General features: G+C 53.2%; 1 non-coding gene across 1 annotated transcript; it reads right to left on the bottom strand.

Annotated features, from left to right (window-relative positions):
* Positions 1-4,176: 4,176 nt before the first annotated feature.
* Positions 4,177-4,360, bottom strand: LOC121006397. The gene has a single exon (XR_005780247.1). It is a non-coding gene; the product is annotated as a U2 spliceosomal RNA (small nuclear RNA).
* Positions 4,361-8,388: the final 4,028 nt, after the last annotated feature.

Below are 8,388 nucleotides of genomic sequence, written 5' to 3'. Positions count from 1 at the left end.
GCTTGTGGGGGGTTCCGGGCGGCCGGGGCCCTGGCTGCGACTGAAGCCCAGGTGCGGTCCCTCTTTGGGCAGTCCTTGTAGACGTGGGAGGCCAGCCCGCACAGGTTGCACGCCACCTTCTTTGGACAGTCTTTGGTCTCGTGACCTGTGACCCGGCAGATTCGGCAGGGATCCTCCTTGCAGTTCCTCAACTCGTGGCCCTTCTGTCCACATTTCCTGCAGAATTGTGGCATGTCCGGGTAGTAGATGAGGCCGTGGGAGTTTCCGAGGGAAAAAGACTGGGGCAGGTGCTGGAGGCCGTCTTCTGCAGTCGCGTCCTTGTTCAGTTTCACGACCGCTGACCACTTTCCGGTCCAGAAGCCGAGTCCGTTTAGGATGTGGGTGGGTTCCCTCACCACTGTGCAGAATCGATTCAGGAAAGTGGTGATGTCTTTACCGGGGGTGTGTGGGTTCCTCATAGACACCGTAATCCTTCTTTCCTCCCTCTGAATGGGGCAATTCCAGACAAAGTGAGAAAATGTGGAGTCCGATGCCGCCGATTTCACCTTCTCCCAATATCTTCTACAGATGTTGATCGACGCGAAGGTCACGTAGAAGATCCCGGTCATAAAGGCTTGGACGCTGAGGGTCTCTGGCTTTGAAAATCCCTGGTCCACCAGCATCTTCTGGCAGAAGATTTCCTCGGTCATCTCCGGGGTCTTTCCATCCACCTCCTTCAGCTTCATGGCGACGGTCTGCCGCATCCAGGGCTCCAGTGAAGGGGCGACCTGGCCGGGCTTTCTGCCGCCTTTCTGCCGGGCAGAGGCGTCCGGTCCGGCCCCAGAGGGTCCAGGAGGCTTGGTGGCTTGGGTCTTCTTAGCCGGTCCTGCAGCATCCTTCTTGGTCTTGGGGGGCTTGGAGGTTGTGGCCATGGCTACTTCCTTCTAGCCCTCTTCCTGTGGTGTCTTCGCAAAGCGTCCTTTTGCCGCAGGGGGCGGAGCTTTGCGGCTTCCTTCTTGCTGGGCGGAGCTTCTTCCGGGGAGAGCTTCGCCGAGCTTCTTTCCTCGTCGAGGTCCCCCGAGGCCGGAGTCTTCAGGCCGGAGTCTTCAGTCCTCGTCGTCGGGGTTCCTCGTCGAGTCCTCGCAGAGTCTTCTCCTGGATCGCAGTCGGAGAAGTTCTTCCAGCTGTCGTGTTCGGGGCTGTCTAGATCCAAGTAAGCACTGTCTAACGTCGTACACCAAGACTATTAAGCCACAGGCCAAGAGGAGGTCGGAGACCAGAGCACTCTTGTTCCCTGGGGAATAGCCCTACACCCAATAGCAGCAGTGAGCTGAAGCTGAATTTAATCAACGATGCTCAAAGGCAGAGTGCAGGGGGTACCCACAAGGACCTGGGCCGGCAAGAAAAGGCAGACTGATAAGAACAGATTTTTTTATTGAAACGTCTTTATTACGATCAGTCATCATACTTACATACATTAGTACTGTGACGCAGCACAGGCCATGAAACAGTACATAATAAATTACTTACAGTCGTCTTTGCGAGCATGGCATTGTTATGTAAAGCACGGGCTAACCCACACTATACATCGCAATGAATCCTACACTAGCATACCTATTCAATCACAAAACCTTCCAACAAAGCATTTAGACAGTGATGAGGGGAAGGGGAGGTGGGAAGGAGGGGATGGGGAGGGGGAATCACATGTCCTTATCTTTATTGAGAAGACAAATACAAACGGGGGGAGAAGGGGAAGGTGAGGGGTTTAGTCCTCTGATAAGAACAGATTTTTGATTGAAACGTCTTTATTACGATCAGTCATCATACTTACATACATTAGTACTGTGACGCAGCACAGGCCATGAAACAGTACATAATAAATTACTTACAGTCGTCTTTGCGAGCATGGCATTGTTATGTAAAGCACGGGCTAACCCACACTATACATCGCAATGAATGCTACACTAGCATACCTATTCAATCACAAAACCTTCCAACAAAGCATTTAGACAGTGATGAGGGGAAGGGGAGGTGGGAAGGAGGGGATAGGGAAGGGGAATCACATGTCCTTATCTTTATTGAGAAGACAAATACAAACGGGGGGAGAAGGGGAAGGAGAGGGGTTTAGTCCTCTTCTTCTTCGTCGACGTCCGAGATGTTGTAGTCCTGCAGCATACTATGGATAAGTCTGCGGCAGTCATGGACGGACTTGTTCTCCCTCCTGAGAATGAGCCGGTTCCTAGCAAACCAAATAGCGTCCTTAAAACAGTTCATAAGGCGCCAGGCCTCCTGGATGGCTCTGACAGTATGGATTCCAGGAAATAGTCCGTACAGCACCGAAGTGTGTTGCAGGCTGTTCCTGGGCACTGAGTCTTTGAGTTCATGTTCCAGGGCATCCAACAGGCGCTGTGCAAAGCGGCACTCCCAAAACAGGTGGTAAGATGTTTCCTCCACGAAAGGGCACCTGGGGCAGTACCGGGTTTTGCACAGGTTACGGGCATGCATGAATGACCGGATTGGCAGTCCGCCCTGAATGGCCATCCATGACAAGTCCTTATGCCCGTTAGTCAACCTGTTTGACGACACATTAGTCCAAACTGTCTCTAGTGTGTCGTCCTGTATCCCTGGAATTGACTCAAGCACGTCCTTTGCTCTGATGAGTTTGTGGATAGTTTTTGGCTTCCACAAGTCGGGTTTGAGGCCCTCCAGCTGGTGTTCCCTCACAAACCTGACGACGTCCCCGTAGAACCAGGGAGCGTGCCAGTTGTAAGGGATGGAGCTGTCCCACTTGTCCCAGCCCAGACCCCTCCAGAGGGGCAGGAGGAAGAAGCGAGACATAGCCTTGCCCGCAGAGCCGTTAGCAGTTCTCAGAGTCCGACGAACGCTGTCACAAACAAAGGCGATCCGCAGTAAAGTGGGCAGGTCCGGTATGCCCTTTCCGCCCTTGCGGGGCTCTTTGTACATGATGGCTCGTTTCACTCTGTCCATCTTAGATCCCCAGATAAAGCAAAACACTGTCCTGGTGATGGCCCTGGAAACGGTGGCAAGAGGGGGCCATGCCTGTGCGGTGTATTGGAGCACAGGCAAAACTTCATTTCGCAGGACGAGTGCTTTACCTTCAATCGTGTGGTGTCTAATGCTCCACAGTCCGATTCTTTGGTTTACTTTGGCCAAGCGTTCTTCCCAAGACTTGAGGGCTGCGCCTTCCTTCCCGAACCAGACTCCCAGAATTTTGATGAAGCCCGATTTGATGGTAAATGGGAAGGGGGCAGAAGAAGCCAGTTGCCAGTCTCCGAAGAGCATGGCTTCTGACTTGCCGCAGTTGACTTTGGCCCCTGAAGCTTGTCCGAACTCCTCGCAGGTCTGGACGAGTGTAGTCACCGAACGCCGGTCAGCGCAGAAGACAGTCACATCATCCATGTACAGCGAGCACTTGACCTCGTGGTGTCCAGGTCCTGGTGCGGTGATCCCTCTGATCTCTCCATTCTGCCGGACAGACTCCGCGAAGGATTCTATAACATTGTTGAGTGTTCCATCAGGGCCCTTGTGATGTCATCCAATAGCTGACCTTACTTGACCTCTTTGACCTCTTGACCTGACAAGGCTCTTGTGACACGCGCAGTGTTCCGTCCATTGAACAGACAAGGTAGGTCCAGCTGCATAGGAAGTGCTGGGCTACTTTTTAGCCACCAAGTAATCCAGTTCAAAAGATCCACAAGAGGGAGACACAGGCAAACTTTACTCATTTATTGAAGCACTGCAAAAGCTAAATGGTTACATCCAGCCAACCTGATACAAAAAGGGGTCAATTGCCTGCCAGAGACGACTCAGCAACCAACCCCTCCGAGGTGTGCACAACAGGCCCAAATCAAACGTGGAGGAGGTCCAAACAATTCATTCAGGTGATAAGCCAATTAACCAATCATCAGTCTTAATTGGATCCAGGGTGTGACGACACTGGGGCTGACTGGGTTGCTTGGTGCTGGAAACAACCAACAGCTGATGCAATTAGGAGATTGACAGACTAGATGCAGGTATTATATGCAAAAAGCAACACTGCACTGACTGACTGGCCAGACAGAGAGAGGAGAAGCTGAAGGAGGCACGACACACACAACACAACTTTCCACTTGCTTGGCTGGAAGGATGATGCTTGCAATCCATTTCAATTTCATTCTGTTTTTCATACTGCATTAGAAGGGGTGCACCGGTCCTGGAGGTACTGCAATACCAGGTCAATGCGTGGAGTGGACAGAGCAAGCTCTTTTTCCATCTCCCTGTTCGAAAAATCCATTTAATATATGGTCCCCAGATAGGGGACGTATCAGATATTAAACTGATAAGAACAGATTTTTTTTGATTGAAACGTCTTTATTACGATCAGTCATCATACTTACATACATTAGTACTGTGACGCAGCACAGGCCATGAAACAGTACATAATAAATTACTTACAGTCGTCTTTGCGAGCATGGCATTGTTATGTAAAGCACGGGCTAACCCACACTATACATCGCAATGAATGCTACACTAGCATACCTATTCAATCACAAAACCTTCCAACAAAGCATTTAGACAGTGATGAGGGGAAGGGGAGGTGGGAAGGAGGGGATAGGGAGGGGGAATCACATGTCCTTATCTTTATTGAGAAGACAAATACAAACGGGGGGAGAAGGGGAAGGAGAGGGGTTTAGTCCTCTTCTTCTTCGTCGACGTCCGAGATGTTGTAGTCCTGCAGCATACTATGGATAAGTCTGCGGCAGTCCTGGACGGACTTGTTCTCCCTCCTGAGAATGAGCCGGTTCCTAGCAAACCAAATAGCGTCCTTAAAACAGTTCATAAGGCGCCAGGCCTCCTGGATGGCTCTGACAGTATGGATTCCAGGAAATAGTCCGTACAGCACCGAAGTGTGTTGCAGGCTGTTCCTGGGCACTGAGTCTTTGAGTTCATGTTCCAGGGCATCCAACAGGCGCTGTGCAAAGCGGCACCCCCAAAACAGGTGGTAAGGTGTTTCCTCCACGAAAGGGCACCTGGGGCAGTACCGGGTTTTGCTCAGATTACGGGCATGCATGAATGACCGGATTGGCAGTCCGCCCTGAATGGCCATCCATGACAAGTCCTTATGCCCGTTAGTCAACCTGTTTGACGACACATTAGTCCAAGCTGTCTCTAGTGTGTCGTCCTGGATCCCTGGAATTGACTCAAGCACGTCCTTTGCTCTGATGAGTTTGTGGATAGTTTTTGGCTTCCACAAGTCGGGTTTGAGGCCCTCCAGCTGGTGTTCCCTCACAAACCTGACGACGTCCCCGTAGAACCAGGGAGCGTGCCAGTTGTAAGGGATGGAGCTGTCCCACTTGTCCCAGCCCAGACCCCTCCAGAGGGGCAGGAGGAAGAAGCGAGACATAGCCTTGCCCGCAGAGCCGTTAGCAGTTCTCAGGGTCCGACGAACACTGTCACAAACAAAGGCGATCCGCAGTAAAGTGGGCAGGTCCGGTATGCCCTTTCCGCCCTTGCGGGGCTCTTTGTACATGATGGCTCGTTTCACTCTGTCCATCTTAGATCCCCAGATGAAGCGAAACACTGTCCTGGTGATGGCCCTGGAAACGGTGGCAAGAGGGGGCCATGCCTGTGCGGTGTATTGTAGCACAGGCAAAACTTCATTTCGCAGGACGAGTGCTTTCCCTTCAATCGTGAGGTGTCTAATGCTCCACAGTCCAATTCTTTGGTTTACTTTGGCCAAGCGTTCTTCCCAAGACTTGAGGGCTGCGCCTTCCTTCCCGAACCAGACTCCCAGAATTTTGATGAAGCCCGATTTGATGGTAAATGGGAAGGGGGCAGAAGAAGCCAGTTGCCAGTCTCCGAAGAGCATGGCTTCTGACTTGCCGCAGTTGACTTTGGCCCCTGAAGCTTGTCCGAACTCCTCGCAGGTCTGGACGAGTGCAGTCACCGAACGCCGGTCAGCGCAGAAGACAGTCACATCATCCATGTACAGCGAGCACTTGACCTCGTGGTGTCCAGGTCCTGGTGCGGTGATCCCTCTGATCTCTCCATTCTGCCGGACAGACTCCGCGAAGGATTCTATAACACAAACAAAAAGGAGAGGTGAAAGAGGGCAGCCTTGTCTGACCCCGGAGCGAATCGAGAAGGGGTCAGTCTTCCAGCCGTTCACCAACACCGTGCTGCAAATGTCAAAGTACATCAGGTCAACAAACGAACAGAACCTCCTGCCTAGACCCAGCCTGCGCAAAGCCCTGCCCATGAACGCATGGGACACTCGGTCAAAGGCCTTCTCCTGGTCCAGGCTGACCAGGGCCGCATGTACGCGGCGGTCCTTGACGTAGTGTACCGTGTCTCTCACGAGAGCGAGGCTGTCTGCGATCCTGCGGCCGGGAATGCCACAGGTCTGGTCCGGGTGGATGATTCTGCCGATGACGACCTTCAGCCGGTTGGCTAGCACCTTGGCGAGGATCTTGTAGTCCACGTTCAGGAGAGAGATGGGACGCCAGTTTCTCAGGTCACATCTCTCCCCCTTCCGCTTATACAGGATCGTGATCATTCCTTCCCTCAGTGATGGGGGCATCCTACCCTCCACCACCATCTCCTCATAGAGTTCCAACAGGTCCGGACAGATCAGGTCCCCCAGCGCTACATAGAGCTCTGCTGGGAGGCCATCACTGCCCGGGGTCCTGCCGGACTTAAAGGATCTAGCGGCAGAGAGCACCTCCCCCACCGTCAGAGGGTCATCCATGGCCTCCGTACCTGCAGGATCAAGGTGGTTAGTGATACCTGACAGGAATTTATCGGCGGCCTTCTGGTCGGTGTTCCTCAGGGAGTAGAGGTCGCTGTAGTAGTCTGTGACGACTCCCATTACTTCCTCCTTCCCCGAACGCATGTTGCCGTCTTTGTCTCGAAGTTCGTTCAGGGGCATGTGGCCGGCGTGGAGTTTCCTGAAAAAGAACGAGTTACACTTCTCATCCTTCTCCAGGTTTTCCACTTTGGAACGGAAGACGATCTGCTTGGATTCCTCCTCAAAGTGCCTTTTCAGGTTCTTTTTGGCCTCCTCCAGCTCCCGCCTAACGTTCCAGCCGCACCGGTGAAGGTCTTGCAGGGACCGCAGCTCTCGCTGCAGCGCTCTGAGGGCCCTCTTCTTCTCACATGCCTGATGTTGTTGTTTGGCCTGAAAGAAACAACGAAACTGGACTTTAACATACTCCCACCAGTCACTAGTCTGTTTGAACAAGCATTTGACATTCCGCCAGGCTGTGTAGACCTCCCTAAGTTCCGCAAGCACATCCTCGCGATTCAGCAGGGCGCAGTTCAGTTTCCAGGACCCTCGGCCGGGGGGGAACCCGGTGCCTAGGGTGCACTGGACCTGAATGGCCCTGTGATCGGAGAAGAAGCAAGGGACCATAGAGTGTCCACACTGCCTGACTGCCCGAGAGGTAAACACAAAGTCGATCCGGGAGCGGAGTGAGCCATTGGGTCGGCTCCACGTATAATTAATGGAGCCGTTCCCCATGGAACCCACAACGTCCTGCAGACGCGCTTCGGTCACCATCTCAATGAGCAGTTTGGAAGTGACATCAAGCTTGCTTGACGTCCCGGAGCTGCGTCCGTCCCCCTCGATCGGGCAGTTGAAATCCCCGGCCATCACTACGGTCCTGGTGGTGGCGAGTTGCAGTCGGAGGGCCTGGAATAACTCCAGTCGCTCACCCTTGTCAGGGGAGGCGTACACGTTGATGAGCCTAACCGGCTTTCCCGCCCAGGAGCCGTCTACGACAAGTAGTCTGCCGCAGACGAGCTCCTGGACGGAGTCAAGTGTGAACGCGTTTCCCCTGAGGAGGATGGCAACCCCGGCCGACTTGCAGTCGCCACCCCCGGACCAGTAGGACGGGCCGTGGGACCACTCCCTGGCCAGATGGTTGTGTGACCTAGAGGGGGGCAAAAAACACTCCTGTAACATAAACACGTCGGCAACCTGTGCAGTAAGAAAGGTTAGTACCGTCTGACGTCTGAACCTGTCCCTGATGCTCCTAACATTAATGGTAAAAAGGTTAAAATTCGCCATCATGTGAGAGAAAAAAAGAGGTTAGCGAAAAACGATACATCTTAGTTACCACTCCGGTCGTCCGGCGGCTTCTCCGTTTCTTGTCCGCTGTCCGGGGGTCGCCCCTGCAACAGCGCAAAGTTCGCTACGATCTCCTCTAGGGTTATCTGTAGCCGTATCGGGTCGGCGGTTGCTCCGTTGGCCACCATTTCCTCCACCTCGGTCTCGTCGAGGCTAACAGGGGGGTGGAGGGTTTGTTGTTGGGGGTCCTCGTTAGTGGCCTCCGGTTCTTCCGTCTGCTGTTCTGTTTCCTCTTTGTTGGGTGAGGCCCCTTCCTCTGCCACAACCATCTTCTTTTTGGA

The sequence above is a fragment of the Bufo bufo genome, chromosome 6 (assembly GCF_905171765.1).
Source record: "Bufo bufo chromosome 6, aBufBuf1.1, whole genome shotgun sequence".
Classification (NCBI taxonomy): Eukaryota; Metazoa; Chordata; class Amphibia; order Anura; family Bufonidae; genus Bufo; species Bufo bufo.
Note: the sequence above shows the minus strand (reverse complement) of the source record. Positions and strands in the feature narration are given on the sequence as shown.